At 44.9% G+C, this 14,067-nt stretch overlaps 2 non-coding genes across 2 annotated transcripts; both read right to left on the bottom strand.

Annotated features, from left to right (window-relative positions):
- Positions 1-7,872: 7,872 nt before the first annotated feature.
- On the bottom strand, positions 7,873-7,944 carry trnaq-uug (transfer RNA glutamine (anticodon UUG)). The gene has a single exon. It is a non-coding gene; the product is annotated as a tRNA-Gln (tRNA).
- Positions 7,945-13,769: 5,825 nt separating this feature from the next.
- On the bottom strand, positions 13,770-13,841 carry trnaq-uug (transfer RNA glutamine (anticodon UUG)). Its single transcript has one exon. It is a non-coding gene; the product is annotated as a tRNA-Gln (tRNA).
- Positions 13,842-14,067: the final 226 nt, after the last annotated feature.

The following is a 14,067-nucleotide window of genomic DNA, read 5'->3' as shown; positions in this document are numbered from 1 at the left end:
TACATTTAGTCTTTGTTTTGAATAAATTTGACAATTTATATCTTTGGAATTGGTGTGTGCGTCCAATTATTACAGAAATTGAGTTCTACAAGATTCCAGGATTCGTGATAAGGTGACACTATAAATTCACTTCTTTACTTGAAATTTATAAGTGTACCTTACGCTACAATGTTTAACTTGTGAAAATGAGCCTCATTTTAACTGGGCTGAGGAATGTGTGGCTGCTGTTGCAGACTTGCTGGAGTCAGAGGAGGCCCTTCGGGATCAGGGTTGAAAACCACTGCAGGCTATCATAGAAAAAGCTTAATTTTGAAGGATGTTCTGCAGGGTATGATTAAGTCACTTTGAGTGGCTAACTTACGGATAGTGTCATGTTTGGACAGCAGAACTTGTTAACTTGCAAACCGCATCAAAATGGTCTGAAGCTTTCACTTTGAAACAGTTCAAATACTTATTATGGGGCCAAGCAACACATTTGCTGGAAGCCTTTTGTTATTGTTTAGATTTTATTTTCTATTCCTCCAAAACGCATCTTCTCTGAAAATAATGATGCATAGGATGTGTGACCTGCTGTATAAAGTTGTGTTCAGGGTTGTTCAAGAAAAGTGCATTGTTTATATCGTTTGGCCATGTTGGATTGGTCAGAAATAATTTGTGTGCAGTGTAATATATTTTTGTTAAGTAACAGTGTACAAGCAAATTCTCAGTTGAAAATAATTCCTTCTGAAGTTTTTTATTTTATTATTATTTTACTTTTATGGTTGAGTTTTAAGGAGACACTTCTTAGTAGATTTGTGTTCAGTGCAGAACCTTGTAACTCCAATGTCATAAAAAACAAACAAATGAAAAACAATATAGGCAGTCACAGTAACTTGTCAGCTTAAACTGGCTTGGTCAAGCTGCCTCCCTTCTTGAGCTTAAGTTGCTTGACTGGTATACTGGTTTTTCCAGTTTTTCCTCTTTTGTTTCTGGGAGCAACACAGGTGCTTTTGAGTATTGCTCTACAGCCTGCGGGGGTGACTTCAGGATCTCTAGGTAGCACACTGTTTTAGGCAGGCTCCTTTGAGCATCTCCTGGGAGCACACTGACTCATCAAGGCTCAGGAGCTGGACTCCGTTTTTTAGCAGAAGCACCGTCCTCAGATTTGCGAATGCGTTTCTTCCCAGGCACTTTAAAAACCCTGCTGTCCTGACCAGGATCCGTCCCCACTTCCATTCCCGTGTCCCACACACTGCTCAGTGTTGTCTTCACAGTCTCCATCTTTTCAGTCTGGTCACCAGCCCTCTCGCTGCTCACCCCCACTCCACTACCTGATGCCCCGTCCTGCTGCTGTATACTGCCATCCAGTCCAGTTAAACGGCTGTCATCCGTACTGTCTGATGCTCCACAAACATTAGCTGACACACCGCTAACACCTGGGACCTCCACAGTCGGCACGGTACCGCCGCGGTCGGAAGTCCTCTCAGCGCCCACACTCTCCTGTACCTGGACCTCCAGACCCTCACTCTCTTCAACAGCCTCCCCCGCAGCCCCTCTTCTCGCCTCCTCTGCCACTTCGGCTGCTCCGCTAGTAGGGCGGCCGGGCTGCTCACCACTCCCCGACCTGGCCTGCTTGGGCTGACCCCCCCGTCGACTGGGACCAGCACCCTCATCCTGATCCTTCTCGGGGCAATGCCTAACAGTGTGGCCTTCATTACCGCAGTTGAAGCACTTCATAGAATCAGATGTGACAAAGACAACATAATCATTGCCATCAACCTTGAACTTAAGCACAATGTTCAGATCCCCATTTATGTCATTCAAAATCATGAATACCTGCCTTCTGAACGAAACAACATGTTTCAACTGCTGTGACTTACACCCCAGCGGTATACGTTTCAAACCCGACATTATCCACCCATGTCTCGCCAGTTCCCTCTCTAATAGGTCGTTTGACAGAAAACGAGGGACATTAGACAAAGTAACTCTCCTGGCCGGAGCTGCTAGTGGGGTGACATTGATCAAAACACCACCGATCACTATACCAGTCTCAACGATACGCGAGACCAACTCAATGCTGCTCAGAAACAGCACAACAGACCCGCTCATACGAGCTGCCGACTTTATATTTTCACAACCGACAACTTGCCCGATCGCCAGAACACACTCCTCCAGGGGCAAAAACTCATCAGAGGTCACTTTAACGCCATGCCGACGTGTTAAAGTCTCGAATAAAAAACTCTGATTCCCCCCCTCCCCGACCCAGCCCCAGACATCCCGATCACTTCACTGACTGCAGGAGTCAGCTCAGCATGGGGAAACTCTTCAGAAAAACCTCTTACAAAACTGTCAAAGACACATTCAGAAAGAAAGAAAGAAAGAACGAAAAAAGTAGAGGAGAAAAACCACAAACAAACCTGGCAGCAGCAAACATGCACACCTGCACCTCCACACTCACTCCCAACAATCACAGCGGCAGACAGCAAATGTCGATAGTCAATAGTCGATAGATAGATAGATAGATAGATAGATAGATGAGTGAGTGAGTGACAGTGCAGAATCAAATGTCTGGTTGTTACAATAAAAGACATCCTCTTCTATATAGATCGGAGAAAACCAGTGGTATAGGTATCTAGGTATCTAGGTATCGTCTCACCTGAATGGCAACAGGCTGCTAAAACTATTATCACACGCACATTGCATGTTAAAGTATGTCAGTAAGGGAGTAATTAAAAGGGCAAATGTGTGAAGTGCAAGGAGTGGCCTTTAGTCGCAAGGTAAAAAAGTAGACAGACAAACTAAAAAATGACTTGATACAAATCATTTATTTAGTGCAGACAGACCGCGACCAGACACAATAAACTATTCGCACTCAATATAAATTCACAGCAAAATAGGTTCAGTTCACAATATCCTATAACAAGCTCTATTCAACGAATCGGTTAAACGTTACAAAGGGCATTACACTTGTTGAAAAACAATAGCACACGGATCGAACATGCTATCCTCGCTGTTTTATTCGATTTGATTAGACGACTGAAATGTTTTGTGTGCGGACTGAAAGCACACCTTAGCCGAGCACGATCACAATCTATATCCACAGTTAATTTAAGCAGTATCATATTGTAACCGTTTCAGTTTGTTATCAACCCTTCCGGATCCAAAACCAGGAGTCAGACACCCTTTTCGGTAGACACGCTGTTGACTTCTCACAAGCCCCATCCGCCTTCACAAAGGCAGTGCTAGCAGTGGAAAGAAGGAAGAACTGCAGGAGAAACGCCTGGGGCTATTTAGAGCCCGATTACTCATGTAGCGTTATGTTGGGAACAGAGTCCCTGATAAGAGCATTTGGGCTCTGAGCTGAAGCACTGATCTAAAGAAGACCTCTCCCCCCCCAAAGTTATCAGATTTCCTTAGCTCATCAGCTTGGAACTGGTTTGCATCAAAGTGACAGTTTTGGGGAGGATGGCACCAAGAAGAGGCCAAATAGTTTGGAATTCTGCTATGAGATGTCTGGAGAAAGGGGCCTGTAGGTGATAAAAACTCTTTGAAGTGGACGAGAGCCGAAATCCCGACATAGAGCTACGAACCCGGGCCAACCGGCATTTCCAAAAGATGGCATGGATTGACATCAGTCATAAATCAAGCCCCCCTCCAATAGGACACTGGGGGCTGAAACCGAAATCCAATCTCAAGAACTCAGGAACCAATCACCTATTGATCTGACAGACTATAAGGAACAGCGGACGGTCTTTCTCTCTCTCTCTCTCACCTGAACCAGTAACTCGCTGCCACAGCTCAACCTGTAGCTCTGTTGCCAGAACCGGAACCAGAAACCAACCAAGTCTTTGCCGGCAACAGAAGAGTTAAACTGGGAGAAGGAGATTGAGCCGTACGAAGAATTCTTTTAAAGGACTTTATTAAATAAAGAACTTTACAGACTGCGCTGCCCGCCTGTGCCCACCTGATCAGTGGAGTGAATACAGCTGGACAATTGACTAAGTCGACTGTATACGAAAGTGTCAGTCATTTAAATAGTTATTTGAGTCTTAAGAAACTTGACCCTTGGAACAAACAGGGCCCTACTTTCCTCAAAGAAGATTTTGTGCACAACCTTGGAGCCTTCAAACCAGTGGAAATTCTGTTTGGAAACGACACTACTTTCGAGAAACCCCAATTTCCAGGTGCATCGACTGAGTGGAAGTTCTTGGACAAAGCCGAACCGGACTGCATTTGTTCCAAACCACACGGACCTCGTGCCGTGTGCTGTTATCTGAGCCCGAAGCCAGAGAGGCCTCTCTGCGACGAAGTTCAGATAAGTTTAACAGTTTGGAGTTCATGATTCATGACATTTGAGAAATCAATTAGAAATGTTAATCTGTGATTCATAACTCTAGAATGTGTAATATCATTTAGTTTTCTTAAATATAAATGTGTGTTGCATTAAACTGTTTTGTTGATAATTTTAGAAATAAAATCTGTCAACGACGAGAAATATCTTCTCATTCCTGTTTAACTGTTTAGTCTGAAATTGACACAAGTTAATAGACATTAGATTATTGGTGGCCCTGCCTATCCTAAATCATTGAATAATAATCAGTTAAGGGAAAGTGTGGTAACAAGTAATGATAGGATCTTTCTCGGCACCTAAACGTAAATGAGACTGATATATATATAACTAGAAGTTACCTGACATAAATTCTAACCTGCGTAGTTATTTAATGTCTGACTAATAATACTAACGAGAGACTCACCTTCGTCTTACTAACCGGTATTGTAGTCAATGTGTTTATAACCTTTTTTGTTAATCGATTTGTGTTATCATATGAAATCCCATGGTCTTTGATTTGGTCACGGAAGTGATTTGTTGATCTAGAGTTGAATTTTAATTAGTTCTTCCCTTTTGTATAATTAGTGTAGTGCTACATTTAGTCTTTGTTTTGAATAAATTTGACAATTTATATCTTTGGAATTGGTGTCTGCGTCCAATTATTACAGAAATTGAGTTCTACAAGATTCCAGGATTCGTGATAAGGTGACACTATAAATTCACTTCTTTACTTGAAATTTATAAGTGTACCTTACGCTACAATGTTTAACTTGTGAAAATGAGCCTCATTTTAACTGGGCTGAGGAATGTGTGGCTGCTGTTGCAGACTTGCTGGAGTCAGAGGAGGCCCTTCGGGATCAGGGTTGAAAACCACTGCAGGCTATCATAGAAAAAGCTTAATTTCGAAGGATGTTCTTCAGGGTATGATTAAGTCACTTTGAGTGGCTAACTTACGGATAGTGTCATGTTTGGACAGCAGAACTTGTTAACTTGCAAACCGCATCAAAATGGTCTGAAGCTTTCACTTTGAAACAGTTCAAATACTTATTATGGGGCCAAGCAACACATTTGCTGGAAGCCTTTTGTTATTGTTTAGATTTTATTTTCTATTCCTCCAAAACGCATCTTCTCTGAAAATAATGATGCATAGGATGTGTGACCTGCTGTATAAAGTTGTGTTCAGGGTTGTTCAAGAAAAGTGCATTGTTTATATCGTTTGGCCATGTTGGATTGGTCAGAAATAATTTGTGTGCAGTGTAATATATTTTTGTTAAGTAACAGTGTACAAGCAAATTCTCAGTTGAAAATAATTCCTTCTGAAGTTTTTTATTTTATTATTATTTTACTTTTATGGTTGAGTTTTAAGGAGACACTTCTTAGTAGATTTGTGTTCAGTGCAGAACCTTGTAACTCCAATGTCATAAAAAACAAACAAATGAAAAACAATATAGGCAGTCACAGTAACTTGTCAGCTTAAACTGGCTTGGTCAAGCTGCCTCCCTTCTTGAGCTTAAGTTGCTTGACTGGTATACTGGTTTTTCCAGTTTTTCCTCTTTTGTTTCTGGGAGCAACACAGGTGGTTTTGAGTATTGCTCTACAGCCTGCGGGGGTGACTTCAGGATCTCTAGGTAGCACACTGTTTTAGGCAGGCTCCTTTGAGCATCTCCTGGGAGCACACTGACTCATCAAGGCTCAGGAGCTGGACTCCGTTTTTTAGCAGAAGCACCGTCCTCAGATTTGCGAATGCGTTTCTTCCCAGGCACTTTAAAAACCCTGCTGTCCTGACCAGGATCCGTCCCCACTTCCATTCCCGTGTCCCACACACTGCTCAGTGTTGTCTTCACAGTCTCCATCTTTTCAGTCTGGTCACCAGCCCTCTCGCTGCTCACCCCCACTCCACTACCTGATGCCCCGTCCTGCTGCTGTATACTGCCATCCAGTCCAGTTAAACGGCTGTCATCCGTACTGTCTGATGCTCCACAAACATTAGCTGACACACCGCTAACACCTGGGACCTCCACAGTCGGCACGGTACCGCCGCGGTCGGAAGTCCTCTCAGCGCCCACACTCTCCTGTACCTGGACCTCCAGACCCTCACTCTCTTCAACAGCCTCCCCCGCAGCCCCTCTTCTCGCCTCCTCTGCCACTTCGGCTGCTCCGCTAGTAGGGCGGCCGGGCTGCTCACCACTCCCCGACCTGGCCTGCTTGGGCTGACCCCCCCGTCGACTGGGACCAGCACCCTCATCCTGATCCTTCTCGGGGCAATGCCTAACAGTGTGGCCTTCATTACCGCAGTTGAAGCACTTCATAGAATCAGATGTGACAAAGACAACATAATCATTGCCATCAACCTTGAACTTAAGCACAATGTTCAGATCCCCATTTATGTCATTCAAAATCATGAATACCTGCCTTCTGAACGAAACAACATGTTTCAACTGCTGTGACTTACACCCCAGCGGTATACGTTTCAAACCCGACATTATCCACCCATGTCTCGCCAGTTCCCTCTCTAATAGGTCGTTTGACAGAAAACGAGTGACATTAGACAAAATAACTCTCCTGGCCGGAGCTGCTAGTGGGGTGACATTGATCAAAACACCACCGATCACTATACCAGTCTCAACGATACGCGAGACCAACTCAATGCTGCTCAGAAACAGCACAACAGACCTGCTCATACGAGCTGCCGACTTTATATTTTCACAACCGACAACTTGCCCGATCACCAGAACACACTCCTCCAGGGGCAAAAACTCATCAGAGGTCACTTTAACGCCATGCCGACGTGTTAAAGTCTCGAATAAAAAACTCTGATTCCCCCCCTCCCCGACCCAGCCCCAGACATCCCGATCACTTCGCTGACTGCAGGAGTCAGCTCAGCATGGGGAAACTCTTCAGAAAAACCTCTTACAAAACTGTCAAAGACACATTCAGAAAGAAAGAAAGAAAGAACGAAAAAAGTAGAGGAGAAAAACCACAAACAAACCTGGCAGCAGCAATCATGCACACCTGCACCTCCACACTCACTCCCAACAATCACAGCGGCAGACAGCAAATGTCGATAGTCAATAGTCGATAGATAGATAGATAGATGAGTGAGTGAGTGACAGTGCAGAATCAAATTGTTGTTACAATAAAAGACATCCTCTTCTATATAGATCGGAGAAAACCAGTGGCCGCGAATCAAGCAAAGGAATCCCGAGTGGCAGGCGAGACCTCTACCACTGTAGAGATAGAGATAGATAGATGAGTGAGTGACAGTGCAGACACAAATGTCTGGTTGTTACAATAATAGCCATCCTCTTCTATATAGATCGGGGAAAACCATTATTTCCAAGAAGGGTTCAACACAGGCACCTTCTCCGTTAAAGCCACGCAGTCGCCACCAGGGGGCCCCAGGCCTCGGTGTTTCAGGAAGGTGAACGCAGCACGCCAACCCGGAGGTCTCGCCACTTCGTCTCCAAGCCTCCCAAGAAGAACGTAAACGGCCCTGATCGCAGACACAGGCCCTCACCCAGGGAGACCACTGCTTTGCCGCCGCTGCCCCAGCCATGGTGCCCAGGTCCCACTGAGACTTGAACTCGGATCGCTGGATTCAAAGTCCAGAGTGCTAACCATTACACCATGGAACCAAGCTTGATGCTCACACTAACGCCAAAGGTTTCTTCTCTACGCACACGTCTCGCTCTGTCGCACGGCCAGGTCCCGAGTGAGCTAAGTTGCGCCCAGAGTGCTGTCTGTGGTGGGTCACTTGCGGCGGGCCTTCCTGGTGACAATGAGATATGCAGTTGCATCTAGGTGTGGTGTCCTGTCCTCTTGGCTTCCTTTGGCAAATATCCAGCCTGGCAAGTGTTGTCTTCCTGAGGAAAGGCAAGCAATGCAATCAAGGAATTCCTGGAACTCTGAGAGATGTTTTTGCTGTTGACGACGTGTCACTTTAGAACAGGACAACATGCATCTCTACTTGACTTGGCACAATCTGTGAGGGTTGGGCCAACACAACCTACGCAATGTGTCCACACATTTGCTCGTGTCTTGAAATACTTGGAATGACCTGTGACCCCATGCCATGCAGAAGTCCACAGCTATGCGGGTCAGCATGCACTGCTCCTCATCCCCAATGTGCCACTTGTAAGAACTGTGTAAAAAGCGACATAGAACGTGATCAGCAAAGAAACACAATTCTCCTGAGAACGGATTTTCTAGGTATCGTCTCACCTGAATGGCAACAGGCTTCTAAAACTATTATCACACGCACATTGCATGTTAATGTATGTCAGTAAGGGAGTAATTAAAAGGGCAAATGTGTGAAGTGCAAGGAGTGGCCTTTAGTCGCAAGGTAAAAAAGTAGACAGACAAACTAAAAAATGACTTGATACAAATCATTTATTTAGTGCAGACAGACCGCGACCAGACACAATAAATTATTCGCACTCAATATAAATTCACAGCAAAATAGGTTCAGTTCACAATATCCTATAACAAGCTCTATTCAACGAATCGGTTAAACGTTACAAAGGGCATTACACTTGTTGAAAAACAATAGCACACGGATCGAACATGCTATCCTCGCTGTTTTATTCGATTTGATTAGACGACTGAAATGTTTTGTGTGCGGACTGAAAGCACACCTTAGCCGAGCACGATCACAATCTATATCCACAGTTAATTTAAGCAGTATCATATTGTAACCGTTTCAGTTTGTTATCAACCCTTCCGGATCCAAAACCAGGAGTCAGACACCCTTTTCGGTAGACACGCTGTTGACTTCTCACAAGCCCCATCCGCCTTCACAAAGGCAGTGCTAGCAGTGGAAAGAAGGAAGAACTGCAGGAGAAACGCCTGGGGCTATTTAGAGCCCGATTACTCATGTAGCGTTATGTTGGGAACAGAGTCCCTGATAAGAGCATTTGGGCTCTGAGCTGAAGCACTGATCTAAAGAAGACCTCTCCCCCCCCAAAGTTATCAGATTTCCTTAGCTCATCAGCTTGGAACTGGTTTGCATCAAAGTGACAGTTTTGGGGAGGATGGCACCAAGAAGAGGCCAAATAGTTTGGAATTCTGCTATGAGATGTCTGGAGAAAGGGGCCTGTAGGTGATAAAAACTCTTTGAAGTGGACGAGAGCCGAAATCCCGACATAGAGCTACGAACCCGGGCCAACCGGCATTTCCAAAAGATGGCATGGATTGACATCAGTCATAAATCAAGCCCCCCTCCAATAGGACACTGGGGGCTGAAACCGAAATCCAATCTCAAGAACTCAGGAACCAATCACCTATTGATCTGACAGACTATAAGGAACAGCGGACGGTCTTTCTCTCTCTCTCTCTCACCTGAACCAGTAACTCGCTGCCACAGCTCCACCTGTAGCTCTGTTGCCAGAACCGGAACCAGAAACCAACCAAGTCATTGCCAGCAACAGAAGAGTTAAACTGGGAGAAGGAGATTGAGCCGTACGAAGAATTCTTTTAAAGGACTTTATTAAATAAAGAACTTTACAGACTGCGCTGCCCGCCTGTGCCCACCTGATCAGTGGAGTGAATACAGCTGGACAATTGACTAAGTCGACTGTATACGAAAGTGTCAGTCATTTAAATAGTTATTTGAGTCTTAAGAAACTTGACCCTTGGAACAAACAGGGCCCTGCTTTCATCAAAGAAGATTTTGTGCACAACCTTGGAGCCTTCAAACCAGTGGAAAATCTGTTTGGAAACGACACTACTTTCGAGAAACCCCAATTTCCAGGTGCATCGACTGAGTGGAAGTTCTTGGACAAAGCCGAACCGGACTGCCTTTGTTCCAAACCACACGGACCTCGTGCCGTGTGCTGTTATCTGAGCCCGAAGCCAGAGAGGCCTCTCTGCGACGAAGTTCAGATAAGTTTAACAGTTTGGAGTTCATGATTCATGACATTTGAGAAATCAATTAGAAATGTTAATCTGTGATTCATAACTCTAGAATGTGTAATATCATTTAGTTTTCTTAAATATAAATGTGTGTTGCATTAAACTGTTTTGTTGATAATTTTAGAAATAAAATCTGTCAACGTCGAGAAATATCTTCTCATTCCTGTTTAACTGTTTAGTCTGAAATTGACACAAGTTAATAGACATTAGATTATTGGTGGCCCTGCCTATCCTAAATCATTGAATAATAATCAGTTAAGGGAAAGTGTGGTAACAAGTAATGATAGGATCTTTCTCGGCACCTAAACGTAAATGAGACTGATATATATATAACGAGAAGTTACCTGACATAAATTCTAACCTGCGTAGTTATTTAATGTCTGACTAATAATACTAACGAGAGACTCACCTTCGTCTTACTAACCGGTATTGTAGTCAATGTGTTTATAACCTTTTTTGTTAATCGATTTGTGTTATCATATGAAATCCCATGGTCTTTGATTTGGTCACGGAAGTGATTTGTTGATCTAGAGTTGAATTTTAATTAGTTCTTCCCTTTTGTATAATTAGTGTAGTGCTACATTTAGTCTTTGTTTTGAATAAATTTGACAATTTATATCTTTGGAATTGGTGTGTGCGTCCAATAATTACAGAAATTGAGTTCTACAAGATTCCAGGATTCGTGATAAGTTGACACTATAAATTCACTTCTTTACTTGAAATTTATAAGTGTACCTTACGCTACAATGTTTAACTTGTGAAAATGAGCCTCATTTTAACTGGGCTGAGGAATGTGTGGCTGCTGTTGCAGACTTGCTGGAGTCAGAGGAGGCCCTTCGGGATCAGGGTTGAAAGCCACTGCAGGCTATCATAGAAAAAGCTTAATTTCGAAGGATGTTCTTCAGGGTATGATTAAGTCACTTTGAGTGGCTAACTTACGGATAGTGTCATGTTTGGACAGCAGAACTTGTTAACTTGCAAACCGCATCAAAATGGTCTGAAGCTTTCACTTTGAAACAGTTCAAATACTTATTATGGGGCCAAGCAACACATTTGCTGGAAGCCTTTTGTTATTGTTTAGATTTTATTTTCTATTCCTCCAAAACGCATCTTCTCTGAAAATAATGATGCATAGGATGTGTGACCTGCTGTATAAAGTTGTGTTCAGGGTTGTTCAAGAAAAGTGCATTGTTTATATCGTTTGGCCATGTTGGATTGGTCAGAAATAATTTGTGTGCAGTGTAATATATTTTTGTTAAGTAACAGTGTACAAGCAAATTCTCAGTTGAAAATAATTCCTTCTGAAGTTTTTTATTTTATTATTATTTTACTTTTATGGTTGAGTTTTAAGGAGACACTTCTTAGTAGATTTGTGTTCAGTGCAGAACCTTGTAACTCCAATGTCATAAAAAACAAACAAATGAAAAACAATATAGGCAGTCACAGTAACTTGTCAGCTTAAACTGGCTTGGTCAAGCTGCCTCCCTTCTTGAGCTTAAGTTGCTTGACTGGTATACTGGTTTTTCCAGTTTTTCCTCTTTTGTTTCTGGGAGCAACACAGGTGCTTTTGAGTTGCGGGGGTGACTTCAGGATCTCTAGGTAGCACACTGTTTTAGGCAGGCTCCTTTGAGCATCTCCTGGGAGCACACTGACTCATCAAGGCTCAGGAGCTGGACTCCGTTTTTTAGCAGAAGCACCGTCCTCAGATTTGCGAATGCGTTTCTTCCCAGGCACTTTAAAAACCCTGCTGTCCTGACCAGGATCCGTCCCCACTTCCATTCCCGTGTCCCACACACTGCTCAGTGTTGTCTTCACAGTCTCCATCTTTTCAGTCTGGTCACCAGCCCTCTCGCTGCTCACCCCCACTCCACTACCTGATGCCCCATCCTGCTGCTGTATACTGCCATCCAGTCCAGTTAAACGGCTGTCATCCGTACTGTCTGATGCTCCACAAACATTAGCTGACACACCGCTAACACCTGGGACCTCCACAGTCGGCACGGTACCGCCGCGGTCGGAAGTCCTCTCAGCGCCCACACTCTCCTGTACCTGGACCTCCAGACCCTCACTCTCTTCAACAGCCTCCCCCGCAGCCCCTCTTCTCGCCTCCTCTGCCACTTCGGCTGCTCCGCTAGTAGGGCGGCCGGGCTGCTCACCACTCCCCGACCTGGCCTGCTTGGGCTGACCCCCCCGTCGACTGGGACCAGCACCCTCATCCTGATCCTTCTCGGGGCAATGCCTAACAGTGTGGCCTTCATTACCGCAGTTGAAGCACTTCATAGAATCAGATGTGACAAAGACAACATAATCATTGCCATCAACCTTGAACTTAAGCACAATGTTCAGATCCCCATTTATGTCATTCAAAATCATGAATACCTGACTTCTGAACGAAACAACATGTTTCAACTGCTGTGACTTACACCCCAGCGGTATACGTTTCAAACCCGACATTATCCACCCATGTCTCGCCAGTTCCCTCTCTAATAGGTCGTTTGACAGAAAACGAGGGACATTAGACAAAGTAACTCTCCTGGCCGGAGCTGCTAGTGGGGTGACATTGATCAAAACACCACCGATCACTATACCAGTCTCAACGATACGCGAGACCAACTCAATGCTGCTCAGAAACAGCACAACAGACCCGCTCATACGAGCTGCCGACTTTATATTTTCACAACCGACAACTTGCCCGATCGCCAGAACACACTCCTCCAGGGGCAAAAACTCATCAGAGGTCACTTTAACGCCATGCCGACGTGTTAAAGTCTCGAATAAAAAACTCTGATTCCCCCCCTCCCCGACCCAGCCCCAGACAACCCGATCACTTCGCTGACTGCAGGAGTCAGCTCAGCATGGGGAAACTCTTCAGAAAAACCTCTTACAAAACTGTCAAAGACACATTCAGAAAGAAAGAAAGAAAGAACGAAAAAAGTAGAGGAGAAAAACCACAAACAAACCTGGCAGCAGCAAACATGCACACCTGCACCTCCACACTCACTCCCAACAATCACAGCGGCAGACAGCAAATGTCGATAGTCAATAGTCGATAGATAGATAGATAGATAGATAGATAGATGAGTGAGTCAGTGACAGTGCAGAATCAAATGTCTGGTTGTTACAATAAAAGACATCCTCTTCTATATAGATCGGAGAAAACCAGTGGCCGCGAATCAAGCAAAGGAATCCCGAGTGGCAGGCGATACCTCTACCACTGTAGAGATAGAGATAGATAGATGAGTGAGTGACAGTGCAGACACAAATGTCTGGTTGTTACAATAATAGCCATCCTCTTCTATATAGATCGGGGAAAACCATTATTTCCAAGAAGGGTTCAACACAGGCACCTTCTCCGTTAAAGCCACGCAGTCGCCACCAGGGGGCCCCAGGCCTCGGTGTTTCAGGAAGGTGAACGCAGCACGCCAACCCGGAGGTCTCGCCACTTCGTCTCCAAGCCTCCCAAGAAGAACGTAAACGGCCCTGATCGCAGACACAGGCCCTCACCCAGGGAGACCACCGCTTTGCCGCCGCTGCCCCAGCCATGGGGCCCAGGTCCCACCGAGACTTGAACTCGGATCGCTGGATTCAAAGTCCAGAGTGCTAACCATTACACCATGGAACCAAGCTTGATGCTCACACTCACGCCAAAGGTTTCTTCTCTACGCACACGTCTCGCTCTGTCGCACGGCCAGGTCCCGAGTGAGCCAAGTTGCGCCCAGAGTGCTGTCTGTGGTGGGTCACTTGCGGCGGGCCTTCCTGGTGACAATGAGATATGCAGTTGCATCTAGGTGTGGTGTCCTGTCCTCTTGGCTTCCTTTGGCAAATATCCAGCCTGGCAAGTGTTGTCT

The sequence above is a fragment of the Amia ocellicauda genome, unplaced genomic scaffold (genome assembly GCF_036373705.1).
Source record: "Amia ocellicauda isolate fAmiCal2 unplaced genomic scaffold, fAmiCal2.hap1 HAP1_SCAFFOLD_174, whole genome shotgun sequence".
Lineage (NCBI taxonomy): Eukaryota > Metazoa > Chordata > Actinopteri > Amiiformes > Amiidae > Amia > Amia ocellicauda.
This window is presented reverse-complemented; position numbering and strand designations above follow the sequence as displayed.